The sequence below is a fragment of the Echinops telfairi genome, unplaced genomic scaffold (assembly GCF_000313985.2).
Source record: "Echinops telfairi isolate 266 unplaced genomic scaffold, ASM31398v2 ScPeMD7_23;HRSCAF=83, whole genome shotgun sequence".
Classification (NCBI taxonomy): Eukaryota; Metazoa; Chordata; class Mammalia; order Afrosoricida; family Tenrecidae; genus Echinops; species Echinops telfairi.
The window spans coordinates 54918466-54931454 of record NW_022103920.1 but is presented as its reverse complement, the minus strand read 5'-3'; the positions used below and the strand labels follow the sequence as shown (position 1 = coordinate 54931454).

Genomic DNA, 12989 nt, shown 5'->3' with positions numbered 1-12989 from the left:
TGTTCATTGTTAAATGACAATAACAGGTTGCACAAAAGATCATATTTTACACCCATGTACATGGGCAAGAATTTATAATAACAGATCTATTAAAAATCTTCAACCTAAGATAATAAAAAGGGAAACTGTAAAAAAAAAGAGAACAATTCTATTCTGACACAGATGTTTCACCATGATTTCCCTAGCCCAGTGCCTTTTATTCCTGGAGTAGTCATAAGCCCACAAACTGCAGGCACCATTGTAAACATTCCACAGTTCTGGACAAAAGAGAGCCCGATCATGAAGCATTTCACTGGCAAGTCAAACTTGAAGGTTCTCCTTTGCAGTCTTCCAAAAGCAACGGGATGTAGGAGTGCTCCTCATACTGCAGTGTTCCCAGCATCGAGTCAGCTCATTAGAACCATGCCACAAAATGTCCCTGCAGCCCAGATGAGAGACTATTTAAGCAGAGAAGGTTGAATTCTAGTCAGTCAAACCTCTTCTGATTAGGAATTGACTGGGCAGTAGCAAAAAAAGTAATATACGTATTTATGCCACACTGTGACTTTCAAATAATTGACAAGATAATAAACTCTCCAAATATACTAGTGTTAAAATTTTTAGTTCAGATAAATTTGGTGCTGGTATTTAAAACAGGGGAAGGGAGAGTTCAATGCGTTTCTAAAGGAGGGATCAGTGTTTGAAAATACTCTCTTCTCTTCCCACTTTATAATTAGTCATCCTGATACCTTAGTCATTTCCAAAATGGAAATGGCAATTCTGTAACTACCCACCTATTATATCCTCAGCACTTTTCCCATGCCTCTGTTGCCAGAGAACAGAAAGAACAGGAAAGCGGGGTTCACCAGGCTTAGAAATCATTTAGAAAAATGCACTGAAATCTCTTGTCAATTTCTTTTCCTCATTCAAGATCTTTGTAAACTTGAGTTTGAGTTTGATCTTAGACAGCTTACTTAACACTCAGATACAGTATTCTCTTCTTTGAAATAATGTTATGAGGATGAAATGAGATGCCAGGTGTAATAATATGCCAATCAAATCTTCTGACTCATAGACACTCAATAAATATTGTTCCCTGTTCTCTTTAGCCTACTCTTCCATGTACCCCTGGTTATGGAATTGTCTTTGAAGTGAAGCAAAAAATGTCATTTTGTTGTGGAGAGAAGGATGGTAAGCAGTATGGAAGGACAAAAAAAGTTCTTGTGACTTTCCGCTTCAGCCAGAAATATAGAAAGTGACAGACTAGGAGAAAACCTTAGGCTTCCCTAAGGTAGTTCCATCTCCTTCACAGGGGGTAGGGGGCAGGACAGGATGCAAAATTTGAATGGTTTCTCTTCAATGAATACTAATAGCAATGACAGATACACAAGAGTGGAGAGACAGGTATCTAACTGAATTTTTAAAATGGGAATTCATTCAGTAATGGGAAGAGTTAATCTTTTTTTTTTTTTTTTTTGGCAAATTCAAAAGCTTCCTTTGGCTCCAATTTTCAATAAGTTATAAGAAATTCAAAAGCTTATTTGGCTCCGATTTTCAATAAGTTGTAAGATTTTTCAGGAATAAAGGATTAGAAATTAGTAGGGTATCAAATAAGTAAATGTTTCATTTAGCTGACAAACAGCAGTGGACCTGAAAACATGCTGGATAATCTGATTCATGATCGTCATACAATTCGATTTCTTGAACGGTTACTCTCGGGTTAATAAGCTTTTCAGACATTCCTCCTTGTATCTCTTGCTTTTGGGGGTCTGGGCTGGCTGCCATCCTTTGACAGTTTTTAACTGTACTGAGTCAGTATCTTTCCATGGAGCTGCCTATGTGTAATATGAGCTGACTTCAGAGAGAAAACATTCTTTACAAACCTCATCGCTTAGGGGCACAAGCCTATCTTGGTCTGAACACTGTATTCTTGTTTCCCAAAAGTCACAATTGATGTTTAAGAGCTTTTGCTTTTTTATTTGTTCATTTTATAGATGTCTATTCAAGAAACCTATTTGCTTTACTTATATGAGGTCAAAATACTGCTAGATAAATGATAACATTTTTAACTCTTTTTCCTCATCTAAGGAACCCTGATCGTATAGTGGACTATGTGGCCATTGAACTGCTAACTGCAAGGCTAGTAGTTTGAAACCACCAGCTGCTGTGTGGAAAAAGATGTGGTTTTCTGCTCCTGCAAATGAGGACCTAATGTTTTGAGAATGATGAGGGCAATGAATGTACAAATGCGCTTTACAAAATTGATGTGTGTATGGATTGTGATAAGAAATGTATGAGCCTTTAATAAAATGATTAAAAATTTAAAAAATAAAAGATGTACAGGCTCAGCAATCCAATGGGACAGCTCTACTCCGTCTTACAGAGTGACCATGGGTCACAACCGACTTGGTGGCCGTGCGTGTGGAGGGGAGGAGGTTTTGTTCTGTTTACTTTCATCTGGCTACAATTTTGCCTGCCATGAAGATGAATTTTGCACCTCATATTATTTTTATTCTTTCATAAACACAAATCAGGGACAATTTTTCTCTGAAGGCTTTAAGTCTTTACTACTGAGGTTGCCTTCATAAGGGTTTATCTCTATCTTGAGAAATAAAAATAATAAATCGAGTGTGTGAATTATTTTTCTCAAGTTTGTCCCACCAATGTCTGTACATCCATATCTCAGAATTGTCTTTTACATAATTCCAATTAGCAATGCTCTAATTAAAAACAACCCCAAACCACTGCCATAGCATCGATGCTGACGCCTAGTGACTCAATAGGACAGGGTAGTACTGCCCCTGCAAGTTTCTGAAACTGTAACTCTTTATTGGAGCAGAAAGTCCTATCATCCACCCACTGAGCCACTGCAGAACTCAAATTTCCAGCCTTGTGGATCGCAACCCAACGCAAAACCTCTAAGCCACCAGGGATCTAGTTCAAAAAAATAATGATAATGCCAGAATTTTATGTTATTAAAGAGAAGAGAATGATCAGTCCATTGAACTTGCCTTAAATGAAGTAATAGAATTATTAGACAATATCACATCCAAGAGGGAATATAAGAAAGTTTATAACATCTCCTTCCATTTCCTGCTATTTTTAAAGGTAATTTTGTTGCAGTGCGACATACATGAGAGGACCTAAAGTTTGTAGGAAATTGGCTTGAAAGATAATGAAAGATTCCAAGGAATTTTATGAAATCCCTTTGCATACTCTGAGAAATATAGCAGTCGTAAGTATACAACTCATGCTATTGCCAGAAATTTAGCATGCCTGGGCAATAGCAGTCAGCACAAGAAAGAGAAAATTATTAGCCCTTGAATAGCCTTTTATGAACTGCTTAGGATCCTGACTGCTTTTCCAAAGAATAATTACTATTCTGACTTTTAAACCCTGGGCTTCTTTTGTCTGATTATGCTATTCTATACAATGTATTTTGCTCAATATCAGATAGATGATTCTCATGATCTATGGTGCTGTGTATACTCCTCCTACCCCCACCCCACCTTTTAAACATGACACTAAACACAGAAACCCAGTACCACTGAGCAGATTCGGATCCATGACAACCCTATTAGCTCTGTTCCCTGAGGTTCCAAGACTAAGGGAAGCAGAGGCAGACTGTGCAACGTTCCTTCTCTAGAGGAACTGAATGCGTTCCAACCACAGATCTCTCCTTCAGCAGTCTAACGCTTAATTCGCTGCACCACCAGAGTCCTTAGCATGAGGCTGTTGTTGTTAGGTGCCATCATGCTGGTTCTGACTCTTGGCAACCATAGGAACAAAAGAAGGAAACACCACTTGGTCCAGTGCCATCCTCACCACTATTCTTAGGTGGGAGCTAATTGCTGCAGTCACTCCGTCAATCATCTCATCGAGGCTCTCTCTCCTTTGCAGCGCCCTTCTACTTCTCTAAGCTTGATGTCCATCTCGGGAGCCTACTCGGTCTTTCCTGATAATAAGTCCGAAGTATACGAGACAAAGTGTCACTCTCCGAACGTCTAAGGAGCATGATGGTTATACTTCTACCAGGACAGATGTGTCCGTTCCTTTGGCAGCCCATGGCACTTTCAATGCTCTTTGCTAGCACCGTAGTTGAAATACGTGGGTTCTTTCTGCAGTCTTCCTTGTGCAATGTCCAACTTTCACAGGCAGATGAGGTGATTGAAAGTACCATGGCGCCTTAGTCCTCCGAGTGACACCCTTGCTCTTCAACACTTTAACGGGGTCTTGTGCAGCAGATTTACCCAATAGTAGCTGAGGGGAAAAATTGTCTTTTCTGCCTTTTGAGTTTTTGGGTATTTCTATTCTGTCATATCCCTTTTAAAACAGAACCTCTGTATATCAGTAAAGCTAAAAATAATTCCTGGTTTGTTCAATATTCTAGTTAGCATTCAAATGCCCCCAAATTTCCCAGTTTTCTTCATTAGCTATTTAAACCAGCCGACTTGAATTCATGAGTTGGAAATGGTTAATATGTCCCATTTATTTTCTACCAACACACATGCATCTTGTTTTTTCCTTGCAAATCATTTGTACTAGAATAGGTAGTCAGTCCTGTGATTTTGAAAAAATAATTGCCATAACCAAAATCAAGATGTAGAAATAATCATGACCACAGAAAATTCCATTTTAGAGTCACTTCTCCATCACCTGACCATCACTCATCGGATTTCGTCCACTTATGTTTTACTCTGTTCTTGCTTCTTTAAGTGAGCCTAAAGCACATGAAATCCACCCATGTTGTATGGACGAAAATGTTCATTCATTTGTAATACTGTGCAGTATCTGCTGCAAGGGCCCATGGGTAAAGCGCGTGGCTGCTCATTAAAAGGGTGGTGATTGCAAACCATCATCTACCTCCAAGGAAAAGGACGTGACAATCTGCGTCCAGACAGAGCACAAACTTGGAAACCCCACGGCGCAGTTCCGCAGCACCAGGCTTCTTCACGAAGGCGCAGCTACGTCCAAGTCGGATATTCTCTGAACATGATCGTCCAAATCTGAATAAGCGGCATAGAGCTGACATTTTGAATAGTTTTATTTCCCTGTATTCTCTGTATCGTTTGAAGGAAATGTTGTCTTCCTGTATGGTACAACTAATTTTAACCTATCACTGTCTTTCTATTTAAAATGTGTTTCATATTGATAGAAAGGAAAGGCTTTTTTCTTTTATCTACAGGTTGGCAATCTATGTTTTAAAATGTTACTCATATTTAATCTAATGATTATTATTTTAATGTGATCATTCATATGTGTAAATTAATATCCATCATTTGTTAGGTGTTAGTAACTTTTTCTCAGTATTCTATTTTTTTTCTCTTTTCTAAGAAAAATGAGCATTTGCTACAGTGTCATTTTTCAAAACCACTAGTAAGCAGATATACTAGTGTTGTGGGTTAGCCCGCTAACTACAAGGTCAGTGCTTCAAACCCACCAACTACTCTGGGGTAGAAAAGTGGGGCAGTAGGCTCCCATGAAAATTCACAGTCTCAAAAACCTTCTATAGTGTTAATTTGAGTCAGAATCAACTTGAGACAGTAAATTTTGTTTGGTTTTGTTTTCCATTTTTCCAAGTCATAAGGGTTTGTGAGATAAGCTCTGGCTGCAAATTGCTATGTCATTGGTTCAAAGCCAACAGTGGCTCCTTGAGAGAAAAATGAGGCTCTTTGCCCCCCATATGCACTTATAGCCTCTGAAACCCTATAAAAAGTTGCTATGAGTTAGAATTGACTCATTTGCACTTGGTATGTTTTGGGGGTTATTAGCTTATTACACATTAGAGTAAAATTTAATTGTTATATTATAGTTTGCAATAGAGTTGGTTTATTAGTTTTTGTATTATATTACAACATATATTATTAGTTTATAAATATATAGGCTAATAACCTTACAACTGTAAAACTTAAATACTTATCTCCAAGTAGTTGCACCATTGTCATCGTGCATATTATTTATACGTGTTATAAACATTATAATATAGTATTGCCTTGTGTCAGAAATTTAACTGAAGCTTAAAGATACTGAAAATCAGAAAAAAATAGTTATTCATTTTTACCATATCTGAGGCTCTTCACTTTTTGTGAGTAGATCCAAGTTTTTATGTGGTATACTAATCCTGTTGCTTCAAGAATGTCCTTTATTATTTCTGGTAGTACTGCTCTGCTGGCAATGAATTCTCTTAGCTGTTATATTTTCTGAAAATGTCTTTATTTTCCCTTTATTTTAGAAAAGACATTTTTGTTCTGTATAGTAGTCTAAGATGATTGTTTTCTTCTTTTCTTTCAGTACTGTAAAGATGTCATTCCATTGCTTTTCTGAATTGAAACGTTTTTGACAAGAAATCTGCCATCATTCTTATCTTTTATTCTGTCTGGTCCATGTACCTTGTTCCTGACTGCCTTTGCTACTTCATTTATCTTACCTTTCAGTTGTTTCAGCAGTATCAATCACACACTGTGGAAAACTGCAAAGGACTTTCTGCAGGTAAAGTTTCACATGAATTTACTTCTAAATTACTTGGTGTTATGAGAAATATTTACTTTATAGGGAAGTGCATCTAATTTCTGTAGATGAAATAAGTTACTTTAATCTAAAGTAATACCAAGTTCTCTATAAATAAGTTAGCAATTTTTAAAATAACACTAGGAAAATATAAAATTTTCCTTAGCTTTTAGGACACTTCTATAGATCATTCCTAAGAATCATAAGAAATTAATGTGATCCCTTACCACATCAAATTTCAACTGTACTTTCTTATTAGTTATCATAATTTTTGCTTATTTCTAACACCTACTCATTTGTTAACTCTATTCCATTAACCATTCAAATCCTTTCTAGTAAGGTCTTCAATTCCACATCTGATACCACTGTTTTCAGATAGTGACTTTACTTCCTACATAAAGGCTGCCATACATTTGTTACTCTCACTTCCATTTCAAATCACATTTGAATTATTTTCTTGTTCTTATTCTTTTCTTGAGCACTTGATAAAAGAGAACAGCTGATAACCACACCTTAACCAACTCTTTGCAATGCTCATTAATTTTTGGTACCAATTCTTTGCTCCCTCACTTGTCATCCTTATAATTTCTTGCTTTAATATCTTCTTTTGCACCATAACTCGTCACTCTTTCACATTATGCACCTATTATTGAAAAAAATATTTTAAAAATTACTTTATGCTCGGGTCTTAGAGAGAGGAGTCAGGAGTGAAATATGTCCTTTGGATCCTAAGATCCCAGAGCATTGAACCTCCGTGATCCTGGAGACAGCTTTGATACCGGAGGAGTGGCCAACAAACACCAGCTGCAGAACCAAGAGCTAAATCATGAGATAGAGCAGTGGACTTCCCAGCCCATAGAACAAATAATGCTAAGTCCCTTTGGGCAGGAAGCTGATTTGTGGAATGGGTGCCTCCCAGCACTTAATTGTGAGAACTAGGTTTGCTGACCTGTGGAGTTAGAACTGAGTGAGCTGAGGCTGAGGCTTGTGGTGATGTGGTGTGTCCTATGGACGTTGATTGGCATCCCTAAAAGAACTGTGTAACATTGCACAAGCAGGCAGATGCCAATGGGCCACAGTGGCTGAGGGCCCGAGAGATGCCTGCCTGTGGGCACAGCACAGAGAAGAAACTGTCCGCGCTGGACAACTGCAGCTGGAACATTTCTTACCTGGATTGTAACCTGTTAACTTCCTTAATAAATCTCAAAATAGTGATTAGTATTTGTGCGTTCTCTATGACTGCTCCAATGAACTATAGAACCTAGCTAAAACAGAGTGCTATGGCAGAATCAGTCGGCGTCGGTAAGGAGGGTAGGAGGGTGGGAGCAAGGGTGGCCTGAGCCTCACAGGCATCAGCAGCTGATGCTAAAGATGGCAATCTTCCTTCCCTCTGGGTAGCTGGAGAAGGTTAGCTGCCACCCCCACATCATTCCACTTCCTGTTTACAGATTCTAATGGCTAAAGCTGTAACAGCAACAACAACAACAACAAAAATCAAATAACACACTACTGTATTGTCACCAGAAGTAGAAAATAAGCATACATCAGCTTAAACATGAGAAAATAAATTCAAAATTAAATGAATAAACAAATGGGAAAGGAAAGATCAATTTCCTTCCAGAATAATTCCAAATAAAATAGATATATAGAGAAATGATCCCTGGTGGTACAGTGGGTTAAGTGTTGAACTGCAAGCCACAAGGTTGGGGGTTCAAACCCACCAGCCTCTCCACAGGAGATATTAGGCTTCCTGCTCCCAGAAATATTGACAGACTCATAAACCCTGGGAAGCAGTTCTACACGGCCCTGTGGGGTCATTAAGAATCAGAATAGACATTTAACTCTATGTCGACATCCCTATTTCCAGGAGTTGGAACTTTAATCTTCCTCCTCTATACCACTGAGTATATGGGGCAGCGTCACTTCCAAAATTTAATGTATGAAGATTCTGGCATAGTGTAACTTAAATCGAGTGACCAAGGTTAATAATACTGAAGATGCCATCATGTATCATGGTGACGGACAGTGAGGAGAAAGGTATTTCATTTCATGTCTGCGGTATTCTTTCCAAAAGCTCAGAACCCCAGTTTAATCATGAGGAAACATATCAGGCCAACTCAAATAGAGGGCCTTCCTACAAAACCCCCGACAGCAGTCTTCAAAACGGTGAAGGTCATAATAAATGAAAATAAGACAGAAATTGCTGCAGACCAGGAAGGCTAAGGACATATGGTGAGTAAATGTAATATCCTGGACTGAGTTCTGGAAGAGGAAAAAAATAACATTTATAGAAAAACTTCTGAAATCTGAATAAAGTAAGGATTTTAGCTAATAGTAGCCTTAGAGGAATAGTGTTTACTAGTTGGGCTGCTAACCACAGGGCCAATAGTTTGAAACCACCAGCCACTCCATGAGAGAAAGAGAGGCTTTCTACTCCCATAATAGTCTATGACTTATCAAGAGTTCCTCAGGGAGGGTGGGCGGGGGAGGGAAGGGGATGAAATGGGGAGCTGAGATCAGGGGCTCAAGTGGGAGAGAATGCTTTGAAAATGATGATGGCAGCAGATGTGCAAATGTGCTTGACACACTGGAGGAATGTATGGATTGTGATAAGAAATGTATTAAAAAACAAAAGAGAATAAATGTTTAGAAAATAATGATGGTGTCATATGTACAAATATGCTTGATACAATTGATGTATGGATTGTTGTAATATAGGTAAGAGCCCCCAATACAGTGATCTTAAAAACAAACAAAGAACCAAAAATTACAGTCTCAGAAACCACAGGGACAGTTTTTACCTGTCCTTTCGGGTAGCTATGAACCAGAATCGACTGCTTAACAGTACCTTTGTTGAGAATGTGCCAACATTGCTTTCTTAGTTTTAACAAATAGACACAATAATATAAGCTGATGATTTTAAAGAGAGATTGAAACTGCGTGAGGGCTATGTAGAGACTAGATCAGTGGTTCTCAACCTTCCTAATGCTGTGACCCTTTAATACAGTTCCTCATGTAGTGGTGACCGCCCCCCAACCATAACATTTTGCTACTGTTTTGAATCTGGCAACCCCTGTGAAAGGCTCATTCGACCCCCAAAGGGGGTGCAGCCCACAGGTTCAGAACCACTGCTCTATATTGCATAGATATACTGTATACTACCTATATAATCCTTTTGCAAAAATAAAATTATTCTCTTTCATCACTTGACAAATCAATCATGTTATTGATGGTACAGTATTAAAATAAAATTTCTCTCAGAAGAATTTTAATGCCAACTATACTACCAAATGGCAATATAAAATATAGACAGAGTAATCATGAAATTATTATGCAAATAATAATATATCACCGAAGAAACAGTCTAAAAGTTCACTCTTCAATATCCTAAAAGTGAAGCTTTATAAAATATTCTAGTTATTAAAATAGCATTTATGGAATAAGCAATAGATTCTATATAGGTAATAAATTCAAGTGCACTGTAACAAGTGCTGAAAATTCACATTACTCATTATTTAGTAGTCCCTGTCTTTGAAGTGGAAAATTTCATGTTAATATCAAAATGGACTAACAACTCCTTAGAACATTTCATTTATTTTTCAACTAAAGCTATCGAGATAAGTGTGTTACACAAAGAAGTATTGTTCAAGGTTAAAGAAGAAAAAGTGTGGGACAAAGAAAAAAGCTTTTGCATCACCAAGTTATAAAGCTGATAGCAGCTAGAAAAATACTGTGCGGACTTTCTGGCATCTCAGGAACCCTTTGTGTATGAATAACTGCCTTGATAAACTGCAATTACATTTGCAGCAAAAGGTCCTAGAGAGGGAAGGTATTGACCCAGTGAAAATGAAAAAATCTCAAGATACTCTTTGAAGGCCATTTTTTAACCATACTTAATAATCACACTATGAGCCAACTCCTTTAACCCCAAAGCACTTGAATTTATTTCTTGTGTAATAAGAGGTGTGTAATATAGTTTAATGCTTCTTTCGTAAGAATATAGCAAAATGTTCAGTATAAGCAAATCAAATTGTTATGAAAAAATATGCCACCACATTTTAATGGCATGTAATTGATTTAAGTATTGATCAATAGCTACCTGTCTTTTGTGATAATAAAATTTCTAGATGGCCTTTATTTTTTAAATTTTGTGTTTTATCAGACATGATCCACAACAGTCGAGGATCTATAGAAACTTATTACAAGAACTCCTTGTCTTTCCCAATATATTGTTTTTACTTTTTATTGTGAATTGGGTGAATGTTTACAAAGTCAATCAATTTTTGATTCAACAAGTCATACACATTTTGTTTTAACTCATTGACTGAAGTCCCCACAATGTAACACTACTTGTCCCACTTTGTCTCGGTGTTTCTTGTTTCCATTCCCCCTTCTACTCCAATGCTTCTTACTTATATCCGTGGGCAAATGTACTTTTGGTTGATCTCAAGTGGTTCAGTTGACTAGGGTGTGCATCCTGCTCGGTTTATTTATTATTTATTTGCTAGGGTGTGCATCCTGCTCTAGTATTGATTATTGCCCTTTCCTCCCTGCTTCTGAATATTGCGGTAACTGTATTCAATTCTTCAAGATGACTCAGTAGGATACAATTCTGAAAATCATTTGTCTGTCACTTTGTCATACTGGGTGGCTTGCAAGTTGCTGTGATGCTGGAAGCTATGCTGCCAGGATTTCAGGTCGCAGCAGTTTCATCCAAGGTGAAGAGGTGTCAGCAGAACTGCTAACCTAACAAGAGACTCAGAATAAAGTACAGGTGGTCCATTCAGAGAGAGCAGTGTTGTTGTTAGGTGCCATTGCGTGGATTCTGACTCCTAATGACTCTTGAACAACAGAACAAAGCGCTGCCCGGTCCTGAGCCATCCTCATAATGGTTCCTATGTTTGAAGAACCATTGCTGCAGCTACTATGTCAATCCGTCTTGTCATGGGTCTTCCTCTTTTTCACCGTCCCTCTGCTTTTCGTACAAGCAGAATGTGCTTCTTTCGGAGCTTGTCTCTCCTGATCACATGTCCAAAGTACTTAGTGGTGTCAGCTAAGTACTAAGGAGCATGCTGCCTGTCCTTACACGGGTCTTCCAAGACAGAGAGAGCTGCTTGTGCTTTGGGAAGTCTGTGGTAATCTTCATCGACACCATAGTTCAGAGGCATCCATTTCTCTTCAGTCTTCTTTAGTCGATGTCCAACTTCCACATGCAGATGAGGTGATTAAAAACACTATGGCTTAGTCTACGCACAAGCAAAGTAACAGCTTTTGCTTTTCAGCAAAACTTTAAAGAGGTTTTCTGATGTAGATTTCACCACTGAAAATTTGCAAAGAGCAGTAGAACATGTATAGAATCCCAGAAGATGCACCCCTCGGGTGGGAAGGCACTTAAAATGGGGCTAGAAAAGAGCTGACATGGATGGAACAAAGCTTGCAGGATCCTCACTAGCTGGAGGGCAGGATTCCAAATGAGAAGCAATAGCTGCAAACATGCATTAATAATGGAATACGATCACTTCTCGGCCTTTTGGCTAAGATCAAGTGTAGTATCTGTTCTTATCAGTTTAATAGCTGATACATCCGCTATCTGAGGACAATATATTAAATGGATTTTTGGAATTAGGAGATGGAATAGGAGCTTGCTCCGTCCACTCCACTCATCGACCTGGTATTGCAGTGCCTCCAGGAACGGTGCACTAACATACGAATGTGTAAGTAAAATTTGTGTTAAGTAGAAAATTTGGAAATTGAAATAGAATGCATAAATATTGAAGTCCTAGACATTAGTAAGCTAAAATTGAGTCCAATGATTGTGTAGGGATAAAAAATTCAAGAGGATTGATGGATGTATTAGGCCAGATTCTCTCGAGAAATTACGCTGGTGATGCTTATTTATATGTGTATATAGATAAAAAGACATTTACATCAAGAAATGACTCACAGATTTAGAATCAGGCAAATCAAAGACCAGTTCAAGTCCGTGCATCAAATGTTAAGCTGAAGCCTTCTGCTGACTCATTTAACTGTGGGGGTGATGATCCAGGAAGCAGGAAGATGAAGCAGGAGGACTGCAGACTGGTGAATGTACAACCAAATACATCCAAAGCCAGCAGTTCAATTATGGCTCTTGGAATCAGAGATATGGCAAGAGGTCAAGAATCAGATGCAGGATCAAGATCCAGCAGAAGTGACAAGTTTTCCCACAAAGTATGTTTAAAAGGAGAGGCCATACCCCAGTAATTCTTTCTTCCAATTGTCTTAAATGGTCTACACTGCACCATAACTGCTAGCTGCTCACAGAGTTAATTGCATTGTGTTAGATTCAGCCATGGAAGTGATTACATTGTATTAGATTGTATCATAGGGGATTACTGCCAAACTGATGAAAACTCTGGCCCAGCCAAGTTGACACAAAACCTAACCATCACAAATGTTACTGTGTTCATTGTAACAGAGGATATTTCAAATTTAATCAAAATGCATTCATAATTATTGCTGAT

At 38.1% G+C, this 12989-nt stretch overlaps 1 non-coding gene across 1 annotated transcript; it reads left to right on the top strand.

Moving 5' to 3' along the window:
* The first annotated feature begins 12000 nt into the window (after positions 1-12000).
* Positions 12001-12191, top strand: LOC115869313. The gene has a single exon (XR_004046125.1). It is a non-coding gene; the product is annotated as a U2 spliceosomal RNA (small nuclear RNA).
* The last annotated feature ends 798 nt before the right edge of the window (positions 12192-12989 follow it).